At 35.1% G+C, this 12,947-nt stretch overlaps 2 long non-coding RNA genes across 2 annotated transcripts; both read left to right on the top strand.

Moving 5' to 3' along the window:
• Window positions 1-2,494: 2,494 nt before the first annotated feature.
• On the top strand, window positions 2,495-5,382 carry LOC110896335. Its single transcript, XR_002567843.2, has 3 exons — window positions 2,495-2,613; window positions 3,774-3,863; window positions 5,301-5,382. It is a non-coding gene; the product is annotated as an uncharacterized LOC110896335 (long non-coding RNA).
• Window positions 5,383-8,371: 2,989 nt separating this feature from the next.
• Window positions 8,372-11,645, top strand: LOC110896336. Its single transcript, XR_002567844.2, has 3 exons — window positions 8,372-8,490; window positions 9,652-9,741; window positions 11,497-11,645. It is a non-coding gene; the product is annotated as an uncharacterized LOC110896336 (long non-coding RNA).
• The last annotated feature ends 1,302 nt before the right edge of the window (window positions 11,646-12,947 follow it).

The following is a 12,947-nucleotide window of genomic DNA, read 5'->3' as shown; positions in this document are numbered from 1 at the left end:
TGGCCATGTTGTTAAGAGATAACCCCAAAGTTGTACATTGCGTATGCCGAATATAATAAAAGCGTATGGATTCGGCATGCTAACTACCGAGCGTATGTTGGGAACTCGGTAGGCAAATGTGCATTTCGACCACCATGAGAGGCAAATCAGGTATGATTGTTGTAGAGTTTGTATTATTTTCGTTTTATTTTTTTTCCTAGTTAAATGAACGTTGTAGGTGTGTTCCCTATATAACCCTCACAAGACCTACTCGTCCTCCCGAGCTATCGGGTGGTTTAAAAGGGCTTGTTGCATAAGCTAAATGCAACCGTGATTCCTACGAAAGTTAGTTAGGTTTGTTGTTATTGTAAATTATTTTTCCACATAAATCAAAGTAAATTAACGTATGACTTGGTAGTATTTTCATAAAAGTGGTAGAACTAGGTAGCTAATAAATTTTAATGGTTGTGAGAAGCATGCTTCTACACAAGGGTTAAGATTTGTAGGTACATTATGTTCGTGGGACAACCGCTTTCTTGAAGAGAAGAAGAGCACATGAGGAATGAGCTTAAAAATTAGGTGCATACGTTTCTTTTTACTTTTGATTTTTGGTTAGCAAATAAGTGGATTGTAAATTTTATTTTATTTTCCGGGGTGAAATTTTGGGGAGGTTAGCCGTGTCACATCCTTGTGCGTTTTAAAAACTCTAGTTCTTACACATTGAGGACAATGTCTACCTCAAGTGTGGGGATGGGGGAGTAAAAGTTTTCGATTTTTGACCCGTTCATTTAAACACTATACATTGAGGACAATGTTTACCTCAAGTGTGGGGATGGGGGAAAATTTTCAAAAATTTTTCAAAATGTCTTTGTTTGAAGCGATCTAAAAAGCACAAGTAACTAAGTTAACGAGGGATGACACAACCCATTTGGTCTTTTGTCATGGTCAAGTTCAAGTTAATTAGCATGACAGGTATTTAGCGGGTGATTATTTGGGAATAATCCGCCTAAGAAACTAGCACCTTATGCATATCACATACCATACCCTTATACGTGAGATTTTGAGCCACTTGTATACATCATATATATACATATTTCTTTGTTTGAGTGGACCATTAGTCATGTATTGTAGAACTTGCAACTTTTGATACGTTTGAGACCATAGACCGAATACAAGCACGAGAATGATTAAGGCATTAGGTAAACCTTTTCCTTTTACACCATTTTTATATCCTTACCCAAAAATTATCCCCTAGTAGCCAATTTTGAGCCTAATCCTTTCGTTTGACCACCCTGTAGCCCATAACCTTAAACCTTTTTCTTTTAAACCCGTGTGATGGAAATTCGATTATAGGAGTCGAGTTGTATAATTGTATTTGTTTATTTGACATAAAAAAAGAGAAAAAAAATGTTGAGAAAAGCACAAAAATATGTGTTTATAGTTTGATTGAATAAAATGTGAAAAATTGTTGCCTTCTAGTCGATGTTTGTAGATAGTTGTGTTTAGCATAGTCATTTTGTAATAAAATATCGAGTTTTTATCACCTTAGCCACTTTAAAAAAAATATCTTATTCCATACCCTTAGCCTAGCCCCGTTACAACCCTTTAAAGCCCTTTTGACTTGTGCTTAGTATTCGTGTTCGGTGGTGGAGAATGATTGAGTTGCAAGCCTATGCGGGTACGTGTTCTAATCGGTTTTGAGCGATTACTTTTAAAAAAAGTGCTAATACATCATGAAAATTAGCCAACTTGTAAACTGAGGGGAGTCAACGTTGTGAGGGATATGCATGAAATCTGAGTTTCACGGGCGGGCTAATCTTGGATAACCACTTTTCCGCCTTGTAGGATGCAGTCCTATAATGTGACAGGTAATTATGACGTTTTGAAAGATAAATAAATACAAGTACCCATGGAGTGGTTTTTAACATAATAAATGTTAGTAATAAAGTCTCCGTTGTTTCAGTGTATTGTTTGTAGTTACTGTCTGTTCAGCTTCTTCTGTTTTAAGGTTGTAACACGTCCCATCTTTTAGATTTTGGCGTTTTGTATTTTTAATGGCGTTTAGATAAAGATGGCACATTGTTCTATTCTCTTGCACATTGTTTTATACATTTCAGTATTTTTTTGGAGTTTTTAATAATACTTGTCTAAAGTAATTTTATTATAGTTTTGGAGTTTGGCGTTTGTGGCATCTTGACATTTTACAAGCATTTTTTAGAGAAATAATGTATTTTTTAGCTGAAATTTAGATAACAAATGTAACACCCCAAAACTCGAATTATTAAATTCGTTAGTAGGTTACCTTGTGTAATTAGATGAAGTACAATAACTAAGTTATTAGGCCTAGTTAAGTGTCTAATAAATAAATAAAAGAATGAGGTTTGTGGCAATTAAGATGATATGTTAAACTTGAGGGACTAAGGGTGCCAAGATGGAAACTCAAGTTATTAAAACCAAATATCACACACACACAAGGTGTGTTGCGTGGTGGGATCGTCCAGGAGAAAGAGCAGAGGGGTGTGAACCCTAGCTCTCAAGAACAACAACACAAATTCAGCCCAATCAAAGCCAAAATCGAATGGAAAGTCTTGCATGGATGAAGATTTCTCATAATCTAACCCTAACAAACATATGGTAAGTTGTAATTTTGAGTTTGATGATTTTTGTATGAAGTGTCTTAGGATCAATCCACAAAATTTACTGAAATTAAGCATGAATATATGTTAGAATTATCATTTGGAATGTGAATTATACAAGATTTGATGTTAATTGAGATTTGGAGATGAAACCCACTTGGGTTAGTAGAAATGGCGACATGGGTATGTCACCCATGTCCAACCTTTGTTTGATTCTTGATATGATATGTTGCATGTGACCAAATTGTTAGTTATATTGAACATGGTATGAAATTGAATTGTTATTGGTAGTTTGGATGATTGAAAACAAGAACTAGGAAGAAAAGAATGAAGGTTACTTGTACATTATGTTTAGAAACTTGTACGCATGCCAAGTGTTCGATGAAATGACTAGGTGAATTTAGAAGGTGAAATAGTATGCAAGAAAGTGGTAATTAGATATGGAATGTGATAAAGGGGTGTTTGATAGTAAATTAACATGAGAATTGAGTTTAGATATAGTTCATTACTAAGTATGGATTATGGTGCAATTGTAGAATTAATGAGGTTTCTAGTATGGTGTGTACATGTAAACAAGTGATCATGCGATTAAACGAGTATCTCACCACGAGTGTACCACATGTTATTGATATGATTAATGGAAGTCGAATGTGAATTGTGAATTAATATGGTTGTTCTCTTGTATAATTTCATATGCTAACAAGAACGTGTGTGTAATGAACGAATGTATGTGTGAGTAAATATGTACGCGTGTATGATTATGTGATTATGTGGTTGTAAGTACATTTGCATCATTAGTAGGAAATGTATATAGTGTCATATGTATAGCCTAATATGATGTAGCGAATATATGAAGTTAAGTCGGAAGTTTATACATTAAACTGTTGACTTTTGGAAGTCAACTGCACATAAGGGACATAACTAGATTTTTGACACAATTATAAGATCTTGGAACGTCATATGGTATGTGTTAAATTAATATGCGTTTTATGCGTTAACATGATGGATTGTATGAGTTTGAAAAGATATGATTTGGGCGTATGCCTTATGTTTGTTAGATTTGACTATGAAAGCTAATTGCGAGTTATGCATTCGACATGATCATTTATATGTAAAATCATGTATACTAACAAGGATGTGATTGCGGTGACACGAAAGCATTAGGGATCATGTGGAAATGGACTCAAGCAAGAAAGACAAACGGGTCAAGAGGAGACAAGGAAGCGGATGCGAAAACGGACGCTCAAGGTAAGTGAATCCCAAACTTACCCTTTTGACTTAATATGTTTTGTTACTTGGTAAATAATCTAGAGTTATGTAAGAAAGTATGAAGTAAAGGTAGTGATAGGGTAAGTCTAATGGAAAGTAGCCGAATGTGGTTAGGTAAGTTGGGAAGTGCATGATATAGATCAAGCGGGTCGAACATATATGCATGAATCATGTAACGATAATATAATTTATAAAGTTTAAGGACCCCAAGGTATGAATTTTTAGTTAATTAGGTAGGGAAATGTTTTATGAACAATTTGAAACAAGTTTCAAGTGAAACGGATGCAAAACGATCAAGTTATGCGAATTTTAGTATTAAAATAGGGGGCTGATCTGGGCATCACCGTAGCTTACGGTGCCCACCGTAAGCTACGGTGGGTGCTGGGCCCTTCCTTCTGTCGTAAGACAGTTAAATGCCACCGTAAGGGTTTTGGGGCCACCGTAAGCTACGGTAGCCACCGTAGCTTACGGTGGAGGTCAGGTGCAAAATGTAAGTTATGCATTTCTTTGTTTTCCTTTAATTTCGGGCCTCGTGAATTCATCCCAAGCCCCGATAAGCTTCTATAATGCACCTCAACCCTACCAAATGGCTAGATAAGCTACGGTTAAGTATGGAACTCATCTTTAAGATTCGAAATGTACCCGAAAGTCACCTAAAAAGCGTTTAGGAAGCGTGAGTAAGAATGGAAAGGGTAAGCGTGTGTGTGGGAAACGAATTAAGTATGTGGGTCAGTATGTATAGATTTAACTTCTTCCCAATACGCTTAAGCTAATAAGTAATCATGAATATGAGGTAGTATGTATGTATGAATGTATTTATGTAATCATGTAAGTACATGTACGTGTGAGCGAAGGTATGCACATGTGTAGTTATGATCCGTTTTATGAATGTATGTTTGTATGTAGTTATGATCCGTTTTATGAATGTATGTTTGTATGTAGTTATGTATGTATGAATGTATGTATGTATGTATGTATGTGTGTATGTATGTATGTGTGTATGTATGTATGTATGTGAAAAGGTATGTTTGTATGTAGTTAAGTATGCATGTATTTATGGTTGTATGTAGTTATGTATGCACGTATGTATGCGGGAAGGTATGTTTGTATGTAGTTATGTATGTATGTAGGCATGTATGTGAATAGAAATGTATGTACACAGTCAGGTATGTAATGTATGCGTAGTTTCAATACATTTAAGTATTGACGTTATTAACAGTGTGTCTCGAGAATGAAACATAGTGCAGGTACTATATTGAAGTTCGTCAAGGATTAGACGTCCGGATGGAATGGCTAGATCTAGAAAGAAAACGGGGCGAAAAGTATATGTGGATAGAACGTAGCGAGACTACATGATTAAGAATCTTGTTTGTATAGAATGTATACTAATGCTGTGAATGTATGTGGTGGGTGCAGGTTGTACGAATGACAAATTATCATCATGAGGTGTAGCGATCAAGGTCCGAGTTACAAGATAGATTGTACGGGGATCCTGGAGTATGTAAAATGATAGACATAAGGTAGACTTTCATTTTGTAAATGAGTACGAAGGATGCATATATTGTAAAAAGGTTATTTTATATTGAAGTTTCAAGTAGGATAAAACATTTTTAATGAAAGAAATTTTATGGTACGTAATTCCGCTGCGTCTTTTCAGTTAAAGCGTGTTAGGGTGTTACAAGTTGGTATCAGAGCCCTGGTTTGAGAGAAATCAAGTAGAAGGAGGTATATACTTGAACTCAAACCTGTGTGCTCTTGTGACAAGGAACCCGTACAATCTAAGACTCGACCAAGGCCTAAAATTGAAAGTGAATGTAAGTATGTGTTAATTTATGTATTTAAAGGAAACTAATAGTATGTTATGTGAAGGGTAAGCACAATTACTTGGAAAGGATGATCCGTGGATGTGGTTTAGGACCAGTACCAAGGCATGTAATAAGACATAATGACCCAGGTACGTAAATTTAGCATACGGGTACATGTAATGCTAAAATTTATTGAGCGAAGGAAAATTTTAATGAAACGTAATAACCGAATGGAAACGAAATTATGAAAATGATACATGTGCCAAAACCTAAATTTTTCGGACATAAGGTGACAATTACACAAAGACACGAAACTAGTATGTGGAATGTGTACCTGGCCAGTACACGAGAAACATATGATGTTCGTGAGACTGTGATGATTGTTACAGGTATGTCCGTTAGAATTAGGTAGTAGGTGGATGTGAGGATAAAAAGGAATGTAAAACCTTCAGGAATGAAGGCATGAATGATATGTTAGAATCCGCAAGACGGATTCGAAACATGAAAGAATTGAAAGCATGAATGATATGTTAGAATCCGCGAGACGGATTCAAAACATGAAAGAATTGAAAGCATGAATGATATGTTAGAATCCATGAGATGGATTCGAAACATGAAAGGAAGGAAAGTATGAAATTATAGGTTAGGAACCGCGTGGCGGATTCGAAACATAATGAATGATAAGAACAAAAAGAGTCGAATGTGTAGATAATTACAGATTAAGCAATTAAACATTCTTTAAAAAGCTAATATTATCTAAGTTATGTCTTATACTTATCTATATTTATATACACAAATATGTTTGTGTGTAAGAACAGTTAAAAGGGACGAATGAGTCATGAAAGTCAAATGGTAACCACAATTTAAACCTTGTACTTAAAGTTTTGTTTTGACAAGTTTTATGCTTATAGGTAAGCGTAATGAATGGGCATGTTTTGCCCCAAATTAGAAAGATATAACCAACACAAGGTATGGATAATGAGTCAGTGAATTTGATCTTCGCCAGGTATGTATGAAAGATTTTGCTCTCGATAATAGTTTATGGCTCGAATAGAGAAGGATTCAAAACATAAAAGAATACAAAGAACGAGAGGAAGGTAATATGTGTAGACAAATACAGACCTAATACAAGAGAGTAACATGTAAGAATGAAAAGATTGAAATCCTTAAGTAAGTATAACATGGCGGGTAGGCGATGAAAATAACATTGTCGGGATAACCATGTCGCTTGACTAATGAAATGCATAAGTATGTGTAAGTGTATGAATGAACACAAAAAGGGTAAGTCATAGTTGGTTAATAAAACGCGAATAAGAGCACATTAATAGTTTGACTTCTATAAGTCCAAACAGAGTTGAGATTATTAACTAGAAAACAAATGATAGTAAGATAATATGAAGGGTTCGGTTTATTAAACAAGCAAAAACCGACGAGAGATGTAGTAGCAAAGAAAGCATTAGATGAGAGGAATATTGAATAAGGTTATGCGATAGGCATATTGAACTTTCACTCATAAGAGAGTACTACGTAAGCAATGAAATGTATAATGTAGTATGCCTAGTAAGTTAAGGATTTATGAAAGAATATGGGTGAATTAATACCGAATGAATTGAATAACTGAATGAAAATGATATGATAAGAAACGGTCATATGTGGACCCGTTGCGAATGGGTCAAGCGAACTAATGTTTAAAAATGGTTTGGAAAGGGGTAGCATATGAACAAGTTAATTGATGAACGCCATACTCGAAGAAAATTGGAATGATATGTGCTAACCGTTAATGTTACAGATGAGAATGGTGAAATTCTTGGCGTGATAAAAGTAGTAGAGCTGACGAAAGGATGCTCAAGGACAGGAACTTAATACATGAATGAATGAAATAAATCCTGGTACGGAAGGTACTATGAAGAAGCGGGTTGACCTGGCTTACGGATCATTGAATTACGCAATGGAGACAAGGTTAGTAAAGAGTTTAATTTTGGATTGAAAGATAATAATCTGTAAATCGATTGTACGTATGAATGAAATTATTGTGAAAGAATAAAAAAAAATAGGGTTAGACATAGAATTGTAAGTAGTACAAGTGGCAATAGAAGGGTAGATTAATATGTAGTCCTCATGGCAAGTAATATATAGTCCTCATGGCAAGTACGGATAAGGTGATATAAAATGAATGTTAGTGAAAATCTAGTATGTAAATGACCCAAATTATTATGTGATAGCGAAAGAACCTAGAAAGAATGCTAGTTTCAAATTATAGATTATGGGATGTGCGACAAACGTCAATTTCTCGCATGTTATGTAAGTTGTCCCATGTAACTTGAATGAATGAATGAATGAATGAACGAAGAATAAAAACTAGACAGGTTAAAGAAGATGTGAAAAAAGGTTTCGGGGACGAAACCTTCTTTAAGGGGGGTAGATTTGTAACACCCCAAAACTCGAATTATTAAATTCGTTAGTAGGTTACCTTGTGTAATTAGATGAAGTACAATAACTAAGTTATTAGGCCTAGTTAAGTGTCTAATAAATAAATAAAAGAATGAGGTTTGTGGCAATTAAGATGATATGTTAAACTTGAGGGACTAAGGGTGCCAAGATGGAAACTCAAGTTATTAAAACCAAATATCACACACACAAGGTGTGTGTGCGTGGTGGGATCGTCCAGGAGAAAGAGCAGAGGGGTGTGAACCCTAGCTCTCAAGAACAACAACACAAATTCAGCCCAATCAAAGCCAAAATCGAATGGAAAGTCTTGCATGGATGAAGATTTCTCATAATCTAACCCTAACAAACATATGGTAAGTTGTAATTTTGAGTTTGATGATTTTTGTATGAAGTGTCTTAGGATCAATCCACAAAATTTACTGAAATTGAGCATGAATATATGTTAGAATTATCATTTGGAATGTGAATTATACAAGATTTGATGTTAATTGAGATTTGAAGATGAAACCCACTTGGGTTAGTAGAAATGGTGACATGGGTATGTCACCCATGTCCAACCTTTGTTTGATTCTTGATATGATATGTTGCATGTGACCAAATTGTTAGTTATATTGAACATGGTATGAAATTGAATTGTTATTGGTAGTTTGGATGATTAAAAACAAGAACTAGGAAGAAAAGAATGAAGGTTACTTGTACATTATGTTTAGAAACTTGTACGCATGCCAAGTGTTCGATGAAATGACTAGGTGAATTTAGAAGGTGAAATAGTATGCAAGAAAGTGGTAATTAGATATGGAATGTGATAAAGGGGTGTTTGATAGTAAATTAACATGAGAATTGAGTTTAGATATAGTTCATTACTAAGTATGGATTATGGTGCAATTGTAGAATTAATGAGGTTTCTAGTATGGTGTGTACATGTAAACAAGTGATCATGCGATTAAACGAGTATCTCACCACGAGTGTACCACATGTTATTGATATGATTAATGGAAGTCGAATGTGAATTGTGAATTAATATGGTTGTTCTCTTGTATAATTTCATATGCTAACAAGAACGTGTGTGTAATGAAACGAATGTATGTGTGAGTAAATATGTACGCGTGTATGATTATGTGATTATGTGGTTGTAAGTACATTTGCATCATAAGTAGGAAATGTATATAGTGTCATATGTATAGCCTAATATGATGTAGCGAATATATGAAGTTAAGTCGGAAGTTTATACATTAAACTGTTGACTTTTGGAAGTCAACTGCACATAAGGGACATAACTAGATTTTTGACACAATTATAAGATCTTGGAACGTCATATGGTATGTGTTAAATTAATATGCGTTTTATGCGTTAACATGATGGATTGTATGAGTTTGAAAAGATATGATTTGGGCGTATGCCTTATGTTTGTTAGATTTGACTATGAAAGCTAATTGCGAGTTATGCATTCGACATGATCATTTATATGTAAAATCATGTATACTAACAAGGATGTGATTGCGGTGACACGAAAGCATTAGGGATCATGTGGAAATGGACTCAAGCAAGAAAGACAAACGGGTCAAGAGGAGACAAGGAAGCGGATGCGAAAACGGACGCTCAAGGTAAGTGAATCCCAAACTTACCCTTTTGACTTAATATGTTTTGTTACTTGGTAAATTATCTAGAGTTATGTAAGAAAGTATGAAGTAAAGGTAGTGATAGGGTAAGTCTAATGGAAAGTAGCCGAATGTGGTTAGGTAAGTTGGGAAGTGCATGATATAGATCAAGCGGGTCGAACATATATGCATGAATCGTGTAACGATAATATAATTTATAAAGTTTAAGGACCCCAAGGTATGAATTTTTAGTTAATTAGGTAGGGAAATGTTTTATGAACAATTTGAAACAAGTTTCAAGTGAAACGGATGCAAAACGATCAAGTTATGCGAATTTTAGTATTAAAATAGGGGGCTGATCTGGGCATCACCGTAGCTTACGGTGCCCACCGTAAGCTACGGTGGGTGCTGGGCCCTTCCTTCTGTCGTAAGACAGTTAAATGCCACCGTAAGGGTTTTGGGGCCACCGTAAGCTACGGTAGCCACCGTAGCTTACGGTGGAGGTCAGGTGCAAAATGTAAGTTATGCATTTCTTTGTTTTCCTTTAATTTCGGGCCTCATGAATTCATCCCAAGCCCCGATAAGCTTCTATAATGCACCTCAACCCTACCAAATGGCTAGATAAGCTACGGTTAAGTATGGAACTCATCATTAAGATCCGAAATGTACCCGAAAGTCACCTAAAAAGCGTTTAGGAAGCGTGAGTAAGAATGGAAAGGGTAAGCGTGTGTGCGGGAAACGAATTAACTATGTGGGTCAGTATGTATAGATTTAACTTCTTCCCAATACGCTTAAGCTAATAAGTAATCATGAATATGAGGTAGTATGTATGTATGAATGTATTTATGTAATCATGTAAGTACATGTACGTGTGAGCGAAGGTATGCACATGTGTAGTTATGATCCGTTTTATGAATGTATGTTTGTATGTAGTTATGATCCGTTTTATGAATGTATGTTTGTATGTAGTTATGTATGTATGAATGTATGTATGTATGTATGTGTGTATGTATGTATGTATGTATGTATGTATGTATGTATGTATGTATGTATGTATGTATGTATGTATGTATGTATGTATGTATGTATGTATGTATGTATGTATGTATGTATGTATGTATGTATGTATGTATGTATGTATGTATGTATGTATGTATGTATGTATGTATGTATGTATGTATGTATGTATGTATGTATGTATGTATGTATGTATGTATGTATGTATGTATGTATGTATGTATGTATGTATGTATGTATGTATGTATGTATGTATGTATGTATGTATGTATGTATGTATGTATGTATGTATGTGTGTGTGTGTATGTATGTATGTATGTATGTATGTATGTATGTATGTATGTGAAAAGGTATGTTTGTATGTAGTTAAGTATGCATGTATTTATGGTTGTATGTAGTTATGTATACACGTATGTATGCGGGAAGGTATGTTTGTATGTAGTTATGTATGTATGTAGGCATGTATGTGAATAGAAATGTATGTACACAGTCAGGTATGTAATGTATGCGTAGTTTCAATACATTTAAGTATTGACGTTATTAACAGTGTGTCTCGAGAATGAAACATAGTGCAGGTACTATATTGAAGTTCGTCAAGGATTAGACGTCCGGATGGAATGGCTAGATCTAGAAAGAAAACGGGACGAAAAGTATATGTGGATAGAACGTAGCGAGACTACATGATTAAGAATCTTGTTTGTATATAATGTATACTAATGCTGTGAATGTATGTGGTGGGTGCAGGTTGTACGAATGACAAATTATCATCATGAGGTGTAGCGATCAAGGTCCGAGTTACAAGATAGATTGTACGGGGATCCTGGAGTATGTAAAATGATAGACATAAGTTAGACTTTCATTTTGTAAATGAGTACGAAGGATGCGTATATTGTAAAAAGGTTATTTTATATTGAAGTTTCAAGTAGGATAAAACATTTTTAATGAAGGAAATTTTATGGTACGTAATTCCGCTGCGTCTTTTCAGTTAAAGCGTGTTAGGGTGTTACAACAAACCACAGAAAAAAATAGAAGCGGAAAAGATAAATTAAAAATCCTAATCAAATTTCTCTTCTAAATCTTCATTGTCATCAGTCTTTTTCGTCTTTGAAACTACAAGAATTGTCACAGATATATGGCGTTTTGGTTTTGATGTGATTTTAGTTTTGTTCGTTTGTTGAAGTGGCTTTGTGGATGTTGAAGACATAGATCGACTCTATGTGGGTGGATGCTATTTGTCCGTCATCTTCATTATAATCATGGAGTCCAAAATAGCTGTTGGGATTGAACCCTACCAGAGGAACAGATAATGTAAAGCCAAAACCGGATCACATCAGAGGACTACCATAAGCAGCAGTTTACTCTTTTCTTTCCCCTTGACAGTGGCATTATAACAGCTGATGGATCTGAAGTACTGCTCACTACAACAACTGATGAACCAAACACTGATGATACTCTAAAGACTTCTGAAGACAAACACTGAACTCTATCTACTGCTGTCTCTTAAGTACTGCTGAAGACACAAGCACTGCCCACTCAAAGACTGATCACCTTTGAAGGAAGCACTGATGATCAAGTAATCAGTGCTTAGGCTACAACAGTGGAACGTGAACAGTGTTAGACTTGTTTTATATTGTACTATCAATCAGTTGTTAGACATCAGTAGTTTTGTATAGATCAGTGTTTATAGGTTGTTAGGCTGTTAGAAGTCACTATCATGGTGACGTCAGCTAAGATGCTTCAGTGGTTTGGTTTGCCTATAAATGTAACAGTACCCTGTACTGTTACATTTGATTGACTGAGTAGTTTCTTCTTCTTCAGTCCAATCCTTTCATCTTGTGCAACCAACCTTGGGGTATCAGGCTGAGGGGGAGCATAGTATTGTAAGCATGCTTGTAATCTTTTGATTTTCATTGTAATCATTTGACTCCAAGTGAAACAAGTGTTTAAACATTCTATTCTCTTCTATGTTTGTGTTTGCAAAGTTTGTATACAATTCCGCTGCACTTTACATCATTTCATATACTCTGAATGTTCAATTCATACAAACAAGCACAATCATGTCAGCCTCGGATCCTAACAATTGGTATCAGAGCTTGGACAGTCAAATTCGATCTAACAATCAATTTGCCATAACAGTTCAGCTCAAAATTCATTGATACTAAGGATGGTTGTATTCAGTTGAAAAACAGAGTAAC

Source organism: Helianthus annuus, chromosome 15, assembly GCF_002127325.2.
Source record: "Helianthus annuus cultivar XRQ/B chromosome 15, HanXRQr2.0-SUNRISE, whole genome shotgun sequence".
In the NCBI taxonomy this organism is placed as follows: Eukaryota; Viridiplantae; Streptophyta; class Magnoliopsida; order Asterales; family Asteraceae; genus Helianthus; species Helianthus annuus.
Note: the sequence above shows the minus strand (reverse complement) of the source record. Positions and strands in the feature narration are given on the sequence as shown.